The 15,680-nt window shown below is 47.0% G+C and overlaps 1 protein-coding gene across 1 annotated transcript in view; it reads right to left on the reverse strand.

Moving 5' to 3' along the window:
- The window catches only part of KCNJ3 (potassium inwardly rectifying channel subfamily J member 3), a 610,905-nt gene that overhangs the window by 414,810 nt on the left and 180,415 nt on the right, over positions 1 to 15,680 (reverse strand). The gene's annotated exons all lie outside the window — the stretch shown is intronic.

Consider the following 15,680-nt stretch of genomic DNA (forward strand, 5'->3'; position numbering starts at 1 on the left):
CGTTCCGTACATAATCTGAGTCTGTGATTATGACCAGTTCGTGGAGTTGGTGTTGGACAGCAGTGAGGATGGCTTGATGTACAGCCATCAGCTCTGCCACTTGACTACTTTGGGGACCAATGTTGTACCCAATGGAGTGTTCTGGGGCATCATTCACCCATGCATTCCCTACGCCGGCCACAAGTTCCTGTTCCCCGTTGTTGTCAACAATGTAGGAGCACCCATCCACATAGAGAGTGTGCATTCCCTCACACTGGTCTTCTTCATAGATTTTGTGTGGGGAATTAAGGTAGGCCTCCATGTTGTCCTTGATTTTAAGACTTTCGTCCTTTAGACAGTTGTCTCTGGCACAATCATGCAAATCAGCCAGCCCTTGCGCGAGGGGACTCTTCTTGTTTTGGCCATATCTGACCTCCACAGGAAAGCCTTGCATTGTCAGAATGCAGGAAGTGATTCGGGTATTACTCACATTACCGGGCCAGATTCTGTCACTTTGAAGATATTGCAGAGGCTGGTGTGAAGTCTCCACTATGATGTGTTCCCCCTGGATAAACGGGTGGTAATTCTTCGATGCCCACACCGTTGCCAGGAGTGCCTTCTCACAATTGTTGAATTCTTCCTCCACAGAAGATAAAGTCTTACTCGCACAGGAGATTACTTTATTGACCTTGTCATGCTTTTGATTGTCATGATCTCTGCTTCCAAAAGGTCAGGCTTTTCCCAACTCCCTTGGAAGCAGATCCATAACCCAGGTTCCGAGTGCCAACCAGTCCCAATTGGGACCTTTTGGACCCAGTCCTGGCGCCAGTGGCACCAGGCTCATAAATATGCCCAGTCCCAGCGCTGGAAGCGCCAGGCTCATAATGCTTGGGTGGACTTACCTGCAGCAGACCATGCTGCTTACTTGCCTGCCAGTTGAGCCTCTGATCCTCTTCTGTTTGGAACTACTTTTCCTGTTGGGTGGGGCAGGAGCCACTCCCTAGGTTCAGAACACTGGAACTCTTCTGGAAAGCAGGAACTCTTTTCTTACCTAGGCGTGGCTGTGGAAGGAGACACCTAAGCACTACAGGAGGCTATTTAAACCACACCCGATGGATGAATCTTGCTTTGCGTTATTCTGCATCCTCTGCAGCAGAACGCTCATCGTGTCTTCTGCATCTGATCCTGGGCCTAAGGAAAAAGGCTTACCATCCTGAATCCAGTCTTCAGCAACACCTATAAAGACAAGAAAGAACAGGTTAGCATTACGGTCTTCAGTGACAGCGCTTCACTTACCTGGTCCATCGGCTGTCACCAACGCCTCGCACTGCATTCCGGCATCTGAAAGACAAAAGCTTACCAACTCTTCGCACGCTCAGGAGGCTTTCGGCGCTGCATCCCGCATCTGAAAGACAAAACAAGGTGCGTTTAAAGACATTGGGGAACTTTAATACTCACGTGCCATTACTCCTTTCCACATCTAACCCATTGGGTATTCCGGCACCCTGCAGCCGCTCCAAACTTGTACCTGCAAAATAAAAAGACAGTTAGAGCGCATCGTGAAGCAGGCAACAAGTGCTTACTTACGTGCTTCCAGGCGCTTCTATTCATCACACGGGCTCCATCTTCAACTCACTTCAGCCCGTCATCCGCCATCGCCGGAACCCTGCAAAACAAGAGACATCATTACTAAAGACTTTTAAAGACATTAGAATTACTCAAAACTTACCGTTCGTGCAGTAAACGACGAACAGCAGTCCTCTGAAGTCAAGAGGCCTGCTCCCCTTAACCAGTGAAGAAACTGGTTACAGCACCCTGCCCGAGGCAGATGGAGAGCAGGGCATTCACTTACCTAAGACATCTTACCCTTCGAGTCAGAAATACAGTGCACAGAGGTCCAGCCCAAAGAGCCAGCCATGTGTTACACATCACCTTTGAAGATACGGTATACGCCCAGTCAAGACCGGCGCCTCTACGGGAATCAGGTGAGCGTTACAGAACGCAAAGCCTACCGCAAAACTCCCGTCCAGGCGCTATGGAGACCTCGGATACCGACCAGCTAGCCCAGTTGCTTGGGGAACTAAGGGCAGAAGTGCATGAAGCCCGTCAGGAAACGAACGCTCTAAGAAGGGAACTGATTATTTCCAAGGAGCGAACAGATGATCTCGCTAGACAATTGCTACAGTCACAAGCCGGACAGACCCCGTTACCCGCATCTGGGGGAAATCTTCCTTCTACATCCTCTATGAATCCAGTGCAGATCAACCTACCTGGGAATGTACCTCTGGCTCCGCCCGAACGATTTTCTGGTGACCCAAAGAGGTTTGCAGTATTTATCAATCAGTGCCGGTTGCATTTCTTATGCCGGCCAGCAGCCTTTCCAACTGATCAAGCTAAAGTAGCTTTCGTGCTTTCGTACCTTAGTGGCAATGCGGCAGACTGGTCGATCCCTCTAGTAAATCAAGATGATCCGGTCCTCCATGATTTTCAAGCTTTTCAGCTCAGTATGGAAAAACTGTTCGCAAGACATTCACAGGGGCAGGCCTTGGACAATGAGCTTCTTTCGTTGCGACAAGGTAATCAAGACCTTTTGGCTTATATTGCGTCTTTCAACAGACTGATAGTGGAAACTCAATGGCCTGAGGACAAAAGGATTACGCTGTTTTATAGAGGTCTACGTGGAGAGCTCAAAGATGTGTTAGCCCAAGTAGTGAATCCCCCACAAGATTGTTTGGACTATATAGACTTAGTCGTTCAAATAGATCACAGACTGCAGAACAGGAAGGCCGATCGTTCCAAGTTTGATGCTCGAGTATTTTCCAAACCGCCAACTCCTTCCAAAGGAATAGACTCCGGGGAACCCATGCAAATAGGGGGCCTGAAAGGTCCTCTAACACAAAAGGAGCGGGAAAGGAGAAAACAGTTGCAATTATGCCTATATTGCGGAAACTCAGGGCACTTTCTTCGAGACTGTCCGGTGAAACCTGCCAAGAAGGCAGTAGGAGCTGCAGTTACCAAAGTTACAAACTCTGAGCAGGGAAACGACCTCGCCTGACAAGAATAGAGGTCCTCTTGCCGAGCGTGAAAACCAGTTCCGTGACCTCGCATTTCGTGATACCTATGGTCCTCATTAGCCCTGATAATCCGGATCGATTACATGCAATTGAAGCTTACGTCGACAGCGGTGCCATCGGCAATTATGTGGATCATGAAATGGTTTTGAGGATGAATCTAACTCTTTGTCCCAAGGCTGTAAAGGTCGTCATTACTACGGTGGATGGAACGGAGATAGCCTCCGGACCAGTAACGCATACCACTCAAGAAGTGACGCTAGTAAGTCAAGATGGACACCATGAGAAGATCGTGTTCGATGTGATCAAGGCTCCTCAGTTTCAGATTATTCTAGGAATACCTTGGTTAGAGAAACACAATCCTCTGATCGATTGGCGAGCAAGAACGGTCCAGTTTCCAGAATGTGTCTCTACTTGTCACCCTCCACCTGGTGTTGCACTGGCAGCAATTTCTTCAGAGACTCCCCAGTTACCTCCCGAATACCTAGAATACCAAGATGTTTTCCGGAAGGATCAGGCTAACTCTGTACCTCCTCATAGGTCTTATGACTGCCAGATAGACCTGATACCTGGATCTACTCCTCCTTGTAGTAGAATTTATGCCCTCACCGAGCCTGAGAACCTTCACCTGCGACAATACCTGGATCAATACCTGGCAAATGGGTTTATTCGTCCTTCCAAGTCCCCTGCTTCTTCAGCTTTGTTCTTCGTCCCAAAAAAGGAAGGAGACCTTAGAACTTGTATAGATTATCACTCCCTGAACCAGATCATCGTCAAGAATAGATATCCGTTACCTTTGATCCCTGAACTCCTGGACCAAGTCAGAAAAGCATGCATATATACAAAGCTGGATCTTAGAGGAGCCTACCACTTGGTACGAGTAAAAGAGGGCGATGAATGGAAGACGGCCTTCCGCACCAAATATGGGCTATTTGAATATCAGGTCATGCCCTTCGGACTTTGCAATGCCCCGGCCGCCTTTCAATATTTTATGAACGATGTCCTCAGAGAGCTCATAGATGTGTGTGTTGTTGTTTACATTGACGACATCCTCGTTTATTCTTCATCGGAATCTGAACATCGGAAACACGTGAAAATGGTCCTCGAAAGATTGCGTCAACACAAACTTTTCGCTAAGTTGGAAAAATGTGTTTTCAACGTGGCTGAAGTTGAATTCTTGGGATTCATATTATCACCTAGCGGAGTGCGTATGGATTCAAAGAAGGTCGATGCAGTTCTCAAATGGCCATCACCATCCTCCGTAAAAGGTGTGCAAAGCATGTTAGCCTTCGCTAACTTTTACCGCAGGTTTATCCCCGAATTTTCTCGAATAGTCCAGCCCATCACTGCCTTGTTAAAGAAAAACAAACGTTTTGAATGGTCTACCGAGGCGGAACAAGCTTTCCAGGATTTGAAGACTAAATTTATCTCTGCACCAATCTTAAAACACCCTCGCCCCGAACTCCCTTACATCGTGGAAACTGATGCTTCAAGCCTTGCCATGGGGGCAGTTCTAACACAAAAGGACCCGGTAACCAATCAGTTGCATCCTGTGGCATTTTGGTCCCGCAAATTCTCGCCTCCTGAAATCAATTGCACGATTACTGACAAGGAACTTCTGGCTATCAAGTCTGCCTTTAAGGCTTGGCGGCATTATCTGCTAGGGGCCCGACACACCGTTACTGTGATTACGGATCACCGAAACCTGCAATATTTGAAAACCGCAAAAGCCCAATCCTCTAGACAACTCCGTTGGGCATTATTCTTTGCCGAGTTTGACTTCATAATTACCTATCGACCTGGTACAAAAAACGGTAAAGCTGATGCCCTTTCTCGGATGGGAGTGGAAGAACACTTGATCAACCCTAAACCTGTACCAATCATTCCCGAACAAAGAATTCTGGGTGTAATCGCCACACAATCCATAGAGGAAGTTAAGGATCAAGCCAGGCAACTTGTAACTCCAGCAGACATACAGAATTGGCATCTGCAGGGAAAGGACTTTGCAGTAAAGGACAACTTATTGTATTTCCAAGAACGATTATACGTGCCCAGCACAGATTTACAGAAAAAAGTAATCTCTTGTTATCACGATTCTTTAATGGAAGGACATCCCGGTATGGCCAAGACCTCAGAAAAGATCAAGGGCTACTTCTGGTGGCCGTCTTGAAAAAAAGATATCAGAGACTTTATAATGTCCTGTGGAGTATGCGCCCAAAACAAGAGTCAAAAGGAAAGACCAGCAGGCCTCTTACGCCCTATTGACATCCCACCTCGCCCTTGGCATACGCTTTTTATGGACTTCATCACCGATCTACCTCCATGCTCCGGATACAATACGATTCTAGTAATCGTGGACTTATTCTCCAAGATGGCGCATTTCATTCCGCTCAAAGGCTTGCCAACAGCAGCAACTCTGGCCCGAGAATTTCTCGAAAACATCGTCCGACTGCACGGTTTTCCTTCGGTTCTAATTTCGGATCGAGGTAGTCAATTTATTTCTCATTTTTGGCGAAGTTGCTGTCGGTCGGCTCAAATTGATGTGAGACTATCAACCAGTCACCACCCTCAGACCGACGGACAAACCGAGAGGACCAATCAAACTCAGGAACAGTATTTACGCTGCATGCTGCAACAAACTGAAAAAACTTGGAAAGACATCCTTTGGATAGCCGAATATGCCTACAATAACTCTGTCCATTCGGGAACTGGGAAAACCCCGTTTTTTCTTTTATACGGCAGTCACCCTCGAACCTCGGAGTTGGATCCCCTCCAAGATCTTGAAACACCAGCAGTAGACTACCTGCATTCTACAATCACCCAAGCCTTTAAGGAAGCTGTTTCTCACCTTCAAAGGGCTAAAGAACAATACAAGAAAGGAGCAGATCAACATCGGAAGGAAGCCCCTCAATATCAAGTAGGGGATCAAGTCTGGTTATCCACCAAATATCTACCTCTAAAAGGGCCACGCACATTCAACCCAAGATACCTTGGTCCCTATTCCATCACTACCATAGTAAACCCAGTAGCGGTCAAGTTGGACTTGCCCCCGCACATGAAGATACATCCGGTCTTCCACGTCTCTCTATTAAAACCCGTGCAACCTCAAACCCGACTAACTAAATCTCCAAAACCCATCCTAGTTGATGGAGAACTCGAGTTTGAAGTCAAAAGCATTCTGGACTCCAAGATCTCCAAATCTAAACTATTTTACCTAATTCACTGAAAAGGCTACGGCCCCCAAGAGAGATCCTGGGAACCTGCTGAATATGTCCACACTCCTCGCCTAATCAAAAGATTTCACCGAACATTTCCTGACAAGCCAAAACCCCCGGAGAAGCCCGGTTTGGGAGGGGCCTTGAGGGGGGTTACTGTCATGATCTCTGCTTCCAAAAGGTCAGGGTTTTCCCAACTCCCTTGGAAGCAGATCCATAACCCAGGTTCCGAGTGCCAACCAGTCCCAATTGGGACCTTTTGGACCCAGTCCTGGCGCCAGTGGCACCAGGCTCATAAATATGCCCAGTCCCAGCGCTGGAAGCGCCAGGCTCATAATGCTTGGGTGGACTTACCTGCATCAGACCATGCTGCTTACTTGCCTGCCAGTTGAGCCTCTGATCCTCTTCTGTTTGGAACTACTTTTCCTGTTGGGTGGGGCAGGAGCCACTCCCTAGGTTCAGAACACTGGAACTCTTCTGGAAAGCAGGAACTCTTTTCTTACCTAGGCGTGGCTGTGGAAGGAGACACCTAAGCACTACAGGAGGCTATTTAAACCACACCCGATGGATGAATCTTGCTTTGCGTTATTCTGCATCCTCTGCAGCAGAACGCTCATCGTGTCTTCTGCATCTGATCCTGGGCCTAAGGAAAAATGCTTACCATCCTGAATCCAGTCTTCAGCAACACCTATAAAGACAAGAAAGAACAGGTTAGCATTACGGTCTTCAGTGACAGCGCTTCACTTACCTGGTCCATCGGCTGTCACCAACGCCTCGCACTGCATTCCGGCATCTGAAAGACAAAAGCTTACCAACTCTTTGCACGCTCCGGAGGCTTTCGGCGCTGCATCCCGCATCTGAAAGACAAAACAAGGTGCGTTTAAAGACATTGGGGAACTTTAATACTCACGTGCCATTACTCCTTTCCACATCTAACCCAGTGGGTATTCCGGCACCTTGCAGCCGCTCCGAACTTGTACCTGCAAAATAAAAAGACAGTTAGAGCGCATCGTGAAGCAGGCAACAAGCGCTTACTTACGTGCTTCCAGGCGCTTCTATTCATCACACGGGCTCCATCTTCAACTCACTTCAGCCCGTCATCCGCCATCGCCGGAACCCTGCAAAACAAGAGACATCATTACTAAAGACTTTTAAAGACATTAGAATTACTCAAGACTTACCGTTCGTGCAGTAAACGACGAACAGCAGTCCTCTGAAGTCAAGAGGCCTGCCCCCCTTATCCAGTGAAGAAACTGGTTACAGCACCCTGCCCCGAGGCAGATGGAGAGCACGGCGTTCACTTACCTAAGACATCTTACCCTTCGAGTCAGACATACAGTGCACAGAGGTCCAGCCCAAAGAGCCAGCCGTGTGTTACACATCACCTTTGAAGATACGGTATACGCCCAGTCAAGACCGGCGCCTCTACAGGAATCAGGTGAGCGTTACATTGATATAATACTGCAGTCAATCATGTATTTGAGAACCCTGTCTGCAAAAAGAGCTCCTTGTTTTTGACGGGGTAAGCTAGGCAAGTTGCTTGTGAGAGACTTCTTTTGAGTTGTCTTACTGCCTCGGCTTGTTCTGGACCCCACTACCACTTGACCCCCCCTTCAAAAGATGGATCAGGGGTCTTGTGATATCTGCGTAATCCTCAATGAACTTTCTGCTGTAAATTAGTTAGTCCAAGGAGGCTCCTTAGTTCCCGCAGAGTGGTGGGGTATTGTATTTTCTGGAGGGCTTCTACGTTCCTTTCCTGGGGACAGAGACCCTGAGGAGTTATCTCATGCCCCAAGAAATTGACACGGGTTCTGCACCACTGTGCCTTTTGGAAAGAGAGTTTTGCTCCGGCAGCCCTAAACTGTGTCAGGACATAAAAGATCTCTGCTAGGTGTTCCTCCACAGATGAGCTTTTGACTAGAACATCGTCTACATAGGCCAGGTTACCCCTTTCACCCAGGTCGGTCATGGCCTTATGTATAAAGATGTTAAATTCATTGCCGGAGTTCATGTATCCGAAGGGAGTCCGGGTCCAAGTGTACTGCTGCCCCCTGAAGGTAAAGGCCAGCTTGTATTGGTTCTCCCTACTGACAGGCACAGTCCAGTACCCATTGGTCAGGTCACTGGCAGTGAATATGGACCCGTTTGTTGAGCTCCCTTAGGTCAGCACAGAGTCTCCACTGGCCGTTAGGTTTCAAAATCCCCAGCACAGGATTATTGAAGGTGCTGTGGACTGGACGAATTATCCCACGGGACTCAAGGTTCTTAATTATTTCAGTAAGGGACTCCATTGATGAGAGAGGCAAGCGATATTGCTTCACAAACACTGGAGTCATGCCAGGGTCCGTGGGAATTGTTGTTGTGTGGATGTTGGTGCGACCACAGTCATATGAGTCCACTGCAAAGAGAACTTGAAAATCTAAGAAAACTTGTTTCAATTTTTGCCTTTGCTCCAGAGTCCCACAGGCATCAGCTAGGTTGACTCTCTCTTCAACCATCTGCCTGATGCCTGGAAAGATTTCTGGTTTGGCTATTTCAGCGGCCTCCTCCAGCTGGGTGGAGAAGTCCCTGGTCAAAGTGCTGTTTTGGACTACTGGCTTCAGGTGGTGAAGGCAGTCCTTGTGGACTTGATAAATCACCTCATCCCTCCTGAAGTCACAGGTCACATCTTCCTTACCATAAGGGCAGGAAGAGTACCCCAGGAAATTCACCCCCTGCCGTGTGAAGATCCTGTCTGGTGTTGTGTCATCGTCGCTATCACTGTCAAAACAGTCCTTGAGGATTGGTCCTAACAGTTTGTTACCTAAATCTATCGAACAATGTCAGTCATCAACTGCCATTCGAATAAGGGTGCCTGCACCCAGAGTAATACTCTTTAGGCCGCTGTTATCCACCTCGATTGGAATGGTGTTGTGTTCTATGTTGACTAGTGGTGTTGGGTTTACCCCCAACCCTTGCAGTTGGAAATGAGCCCTGAGATGGACAAAGGCGTCAGGATTTTTCTGTTTCTGTCTTCTTTTAATTTTTACTTCCAGTGAGAATTATCGGGTCCATCCTGGGATGGTGACTTCCTCTCCAATCTGAATTTCAGCTGCATATGGCAGCAGTTGAGCTGACCGAAATGCTTTCTCTGGGTCATCAAAGTCCATGGGATTACCCGCTAATTGGTACCAGGCTTTGAAGTTTATTAGGTCCAAACTAATGGCAAAGCGATTGAGAATGTCACTGCCTAAATAAAATGCAGCAGGGACATCTCGCACGACCCAACAATTATGGACTATGCTCTTGTTGCCTATGGAAATTTTGAGCATACACCTGCTATGCAGTAGATGTTTGGAATTGGGTGTTTTCAGGTCCATTTTCCATTTGTCTAACAGTTTAAATATGTGAATGGCTAGATCTTTAGGGAGTTTGCGGTACATGGCCTTGATGATGAAGCTCTTACCGTTGTTCACACATACTCGGGTGAGAACAGAGTCCTTCCCCTCATTTATCTGAATAGGCATGAACAACTGCTCTCCAATTTTCTGAATACCAGCCAAGCTTTGAGCTGATTTCTCATCTTTTTGGACTATAGGAATGGGATTTTCTGATGTGAATTGTATAGAATTTCAGAGTGTTTCCTTCCAGTGTGGAATGCCACCTTAGAATGGAAGGAAGGTTGATTTTCAGAAATAGAGAGGACTCCCCATCACCAGTTTGTTGTCCTACTGTAATTACTGTCACGTCTGGGATTTGATCATTCTGTAAATGAAATAAAATGTTGTCAGGTTTTTGTTCAACCATGTGGCATGTGCCATTTAAACTAACATGGTTGACACTCTGTTTAAGTTTTATTGGTCGGTTAGTCTGGGTCCAGAGGACCTTGTTTACACAATCTATGAGGGGAGACAATCTACACAGGATGTCATTCTCTAGTGAACATGGTGTGCCCTCTGGAGTCGCAACTATTACCGGGTGCTTCACCTTGTGTGGGCCAATTTTAATGTCTAAATCCGCAGTCCCCTCGACAGGATTTTCCTTCCCATCAAAGTTCTGAAGTTGTCCAGGAAGAGGGGTTAGAGGGATTTAGTATTTCTCCCCCTTCCCGAATTCAGTTGATCAAAGGCCCTTTTTGACAGAAGGGTGGCTTGGGATCCAGTGTCCACCAGGGCCAAAATTGTACATTGCCCCTGTATTTGGACCGGGGCATCAAATCTTCCATCCTTTTCCGCAAGGGGGCAAAGATAATTCACATTTTTGGCCAATTGGTGGGTTAAATTATTTGCTTTGGATACTGACAGAGAGGTGATTTGGGCGGGATTCTGTTTGGGATCTTGGGAACCTGTAAGAAAATGGTGACAGCTAGATATGGGGGAAGTTTTGGGCTCCCCTGGTTCTGATTCTTGGCTGCCCCCCCTTTTTGGAGGCAGTCACCAGAATAGGTTTGAACAAGGGGATTTTCGTGCTGGTCATTCTGGGGTTTGATGATGGGCGGTTTTAACTCGGTCGCCACATCTACCCAGTCTGGATTGGGATCCTTTGGGACCCATTTTTCTTTGGGAGGAGTTCCCCCATCCCTGAAGGAGAAGATCCTTTTCCCAGAATCCGCTGAGGACCCCTCGCCTTCAAACTGTAAGATTTGCACCTCTTCCACAAAATGGACCTTTTTAGGCTCTTTATTTCTCCTACCCCCCCTCTGTTCCTTGGGTTGCAGACTTTCGGGGGCAGGGGATTTAGGTTCCAGTTCCTAGGTTTCCAGGGGCTTTACACAAGTGGGGAAGGAAGCTTCCTCTAAGGCTTTACATCCCCTTTACCCCGGTGCCTCCTCCCTGGGAACTGGTGGGTTGTTGCGGGTTCTTCCCCGGTCATTGTTCTGGAGCACCAGACCCTGGATTTGAGGAGTTCTGGGCCGCCATGCTCATCTGAGGGTTCTGTTGAGCCCTCAGTATGCAACCCAGATCCTGTGCCATGTTCTGGACCTGGCTCTCCAGTTGGGACACCCGCTCTGGCTGGTACGGGGTCCTCTGGTCTACCATGGGTTGATCCCGGGAAGGGTAACTATCCCTTCTCACATAATACCCCTGATTAGGACAGTTTGGGTACCCCTCCACCCTTGGCCTCCCCTCTCCCGGATTGGGCTGTCTGGGTTCAGGAAAGTGGGGAAAGAAAGAAGGGTTGTTTCGGGGGTTGAGGTTTGGCGGGTACAGGGAAAGAAATTTGGTCCAGCATTTGGGGGATTACTGCCCTCCTGGGGAAAGTGAGGAGGGAAGTTTCCTGGGTTTCTAGCTGTCTGGTTGGATCCCCCCCTTGGGCTGGGGGAGTCCATACATAGCCCAGGATTGGTCTGTTGCCTTGTAGCGTGGGCTGATGTAGTCAGGGGAGTTAGGAGTCCCTGACTCCCTGTTTGGGATTGGCCTCCACCACCTTGACAGCAGCAGGGGTGTTGGTTGGTTTGGGGCTTTTGCTAATATTTTTACTTTCTAGTGGCTTCTGCACTTCATATATGTGCGTTGCTTGTTCAATGACCCAGTCTAGTGATCTTTTCTCATGAAAGTCCCTCACTAGCTGGTTCATAATGTATTTAGGGAGAGCATGAAAGAAGGTGTTCACAAATTCCTTGCTGTCAGTGTGCACCCTTCTAATGGTCTGCGCAAAGGCACGTTTCAATTCCTGGACAAATTCTTGTGGGTCCTAGTCTTCCCCACATTGTAGGTTGTAGGCTGCCTTTGCGGGCCTCTCGGGGGTTTCTATGAGTAGAAACATGTTTCAGGATGGCCGCCCTATAGGTGGACCATCTGGAATGGTTCTGATCCTCCAGCCCTGCAAAGAAGCTGTATTAGTCAGGTGAAAATGTCCACTTTACATACTGAATACAGCTTTAGCTGTCCTTCAGGTGGAAAGTCTCCATCACCTGCTCAAACAATTCAAGGTGCTCCCAAACCGAATATTTGCCATTTTTGTGGTAGGGCGTTATGACGCTCCTAATAGCTTTTATTTGCTTGAGGGGATCGTTGAGTAAAGCTCTCTTGACTTTGTTAGCCTTTTTAGTCCTGGTCATCCTGGTCCACTCATCCTCTGACTCAGAGGCACTGCTACCAGAGGTGGCTGTCTTATCTTCTAGACTCTCCGGGATTCTGGGAGCTTGGGAATGGCTGGCAGAATCTGGGGGCCTATTATCTTGGGACCTGTGGCAGTCAGAAGAGTCTTCTGACTCTTCCTTGCTCCCAGGATTGGTTGAGTACCCCCCACTGTCCTAGCTGGGCAGAGGTTTTTAGGGTGCTGTTAGTGGGCCTAGTCTCATGAAATTCCCTACCAAATTTCACTGACTGATCCCTAGGTATGTGATATTTCTGAGGATCCAGTTCTCTGATTCTCCCCTGACTGGAGTCTCCCAGATCAGAGAAGATGGCCCTAGCACTCGGGAACCTGTACATAGATGCCCGTCCATCTATTTCTGGGAGGCGCTGACCTATTAGCCCCATATTTCCCATTGTGTTGAAGTCTACCATCCCCGTGGCCCTTGGTTCATATGAGCCAGTGGACATGGGGGTGACAGAGTCCATGGAATTGAAGGTATTAAAGTCCCTGATGCCAGGGTTCCTGAGGTTATGCTCAGGGGTTACCCTCTCCCATCTAACCTCATCTCTTTCAGCCCCTACTCCCTGATGACATGCAAGAATTTGACCCTTTTGTTCCTCTATTAAGTCTTTACTGGTCTCTATGAGTTGTTCCTGCATGGCTATCTGTCTATGGAGTCTGTCATTTTTTTCACAGAGAGCCTCATTGTCTCTCTGTGCTTCCTGCCTGCATTGGGAGTATTGGTCCATTTTTTGCTGCAGGAGACTCACCTCCTGAGTTTGGTCCTTACTGGCCTGATTATTCTTTGCCAGAACATCTTTCACCCTCCTGGTATGCTCTAACAGCTTTTCATTGTCCCTTTTGAGTTCACCCAGTCCCTGAAAGGCCAGGTGATTTTCTTCTAACTTGGTTTTTAAATGGCCGACTTCCTGGCCTAAGGCATCCCTCTCTTGACATAGAGTTCCCCTCTTCTCAGGCAGGTCGTCCCTTTGTTTCCTAATGGCATATCATTTCTGGTGCTCCACATCAAAATCTGTTTGAGTGTGGAGATCCTTCAGTATTAATTTATTATTTTCCTGCTTTAGTTCATCAATCTGATTTTCTAGGGCAACCATCTGTCCTGCACAGGCTCTATTATAATTGAATTGCTGCTCCAGATTTTGTTGGCTCTGTTTTAGAGAATCCAACCTTTCCTGACACTCTTTTTGCAGTGTCAGTATTTTGGTATCTTGCTCTGCCTTCTCTTGCTGCAGGAGATCCAGATCTTCCTTTAATTTTGTCAGGTACTGTCTGGTTTCTCTCTCTGATTCTTGGGTTTTTTGTTGCCTTTGCTCTGCAGAGTCCAGATCAGTTTGGGTTTTCTCTAGGAATTGTACTTGCCTCTTTGCCAGATCTTGGCTTTCGGGATATTTTTCCTGTATTACTCCAATGTGGAGGTACATGTAAGCCGCTATTTTGGCAATTTTACATTGTTCTTCTTTTACTTTTGGGCCCATATACAATTCACTAAGTGCCTGGTGTAATGGACCCTGGTCCTGCCATGTACCTAATTCCGTGGCAGTGACTTGTTGTTTGATTTCCTGCAGCCAAACTTTCTCATCCTGCTCTACCCATTCACCCCTGACAAACAATTTGTGCAGTGGGTGTTCCCTTGCAATATTGATTTCCAATAGGGACGCCATCCCGGAAATATTAATTTCCTTCTGACTTATCTCAGGGTTACTTTACTTTTGCAAAATAGGCCCAGCTCCTTTGAGTATTTCTATTGAAGGGTGTTTTTACAGTGTAGCACAGTATGGTAGCCCAACAAGGTGTATGTACCCCGTCAGTAAGCACGCTGTGTTAGACTGTCACAAGTTGTATGTCTAATTCAGGATCTCGTGACGAGCCCCCAAGCTGTAAGTGATTTCCGGCACACACCCAAGTCAATGCCTAGCATGTAGTGCATAACTGAAATCCTTATTTATTTTTGACTAAAAGTTCTTTATTCTGAACGATATACCACTCATATCACGTCCTTCTCCTGGAATGCCCCCCCCCCCGCCGGTCACACTGAACCAGGAATCAGGCTGGTTTGCAAAGATAAATATTTATTTATGTATCTTTAATACACAAGGAGTAATTAGTGAGCAAAAATTCAGCACACAACATAATACCTTTGTGTTGGTTCAGATCAGATAGCACTGTGGTTAGAGATTCCCCCTGTACACCCATCAACCCCCAATAGGCAATGTAAAGAGATAGGAGGAGAGAGCCGGTATTCAGGAATAGCAGAATTCAAACAGAATATCAATCCCACGTTCCCCCTTTCAAACACAAGAGAAAACGGAATTGACTGTCAAGTTGTCAGAATGGCTTTTAAAGGTATCTTTAGGATGGACTGGGCAAAAACTCCAAATATGGTCAAAATTGCTGAAATTCTTATAAATTCTTATGGGAGCCGCTTTGGATAGTTGCACACAAACACAAGCAATGATTTATTCCCAAGAAAAACTTTGAAATCTTAAAATTCAAGTTGGATGCAATTAAAAGCTGTTTTACACGTGTAAACATTTTCCTAAAACGAAAATGTGCGGCAAACTTTTCACTGTGCGATATTCACGATAACAGGAAAACCATTGTGGGTGTGATGGATAGATATGAATGTTATCTACAAGCAGGAGTTGAAATTTTGTTTCTATCACAGAAACTGAGGAAGCTACAGACATTGTAATGGAGGTCGTTTTTCGAGATAGGCGCAAGAATGGAAAACAGGAATGCGCTTTTAAAATGATGAAAGGGTTTCTGATACTAGAGGATGACTATGAACAAAACGAATACCCCACAGGAACACAGTCACTTGGGAAGGGTGACTGCCTGCTAAGGAAACTCGCCTTCTTCAGAAAAGAAAAGGATCAGCACAGAGATAGTTTTAACAATACTAGTTTGGAGAAAAATAAGATGGTTTGGAGAGAGGTTTCAGACAATGCAAAGATACTCCTAACAATGCAGGTTCTGAATCCAAGATAGGATGGGTCTAAGATAGGGATAAGACTGCAAAATACATAGTGACACAATTATTCCTATTTATACTCACTGGATACGTTTTTAAATGGAACCGTCAGTTCTGGTCAGGGGATTGGATTGGGTTTAGGAAAGACATTTTGGCACATCGGACTGGGCAGGGTCAGCAAGGCGCTCTGCTCACAGCATGGCACAGGACTGGACAAGGTCAGCAAGGCGCTCTGGTCACAGCACGGCACTGCATGGGACTGGATCTGCCCTTCTTGGTTCTGAGGATATTTATCTTCAGCAGGCAAGCAGTAACAGCACAGCCCAGCTGTATTATGTTGCTTCCCCTTAGGTTTGTGGGGTT

The sequence above is a fragment of the Ambystoma mexicanum genome, chromosome 9 (genome assembly GCF_040938575.1).
Source record: "Ambystoma mexicanum isolate Mex_15411 chromosome 9, UKY_AmexF1_1, whole genome shotgun sequence".
In the NCBI taxonomy this organism is placed as follows: Eukaryota; Metazoa; Chordata; class Amphibia; order Caudata; family Ambystomatidae; genus Ambystoma; species Ambystoma mexicanum.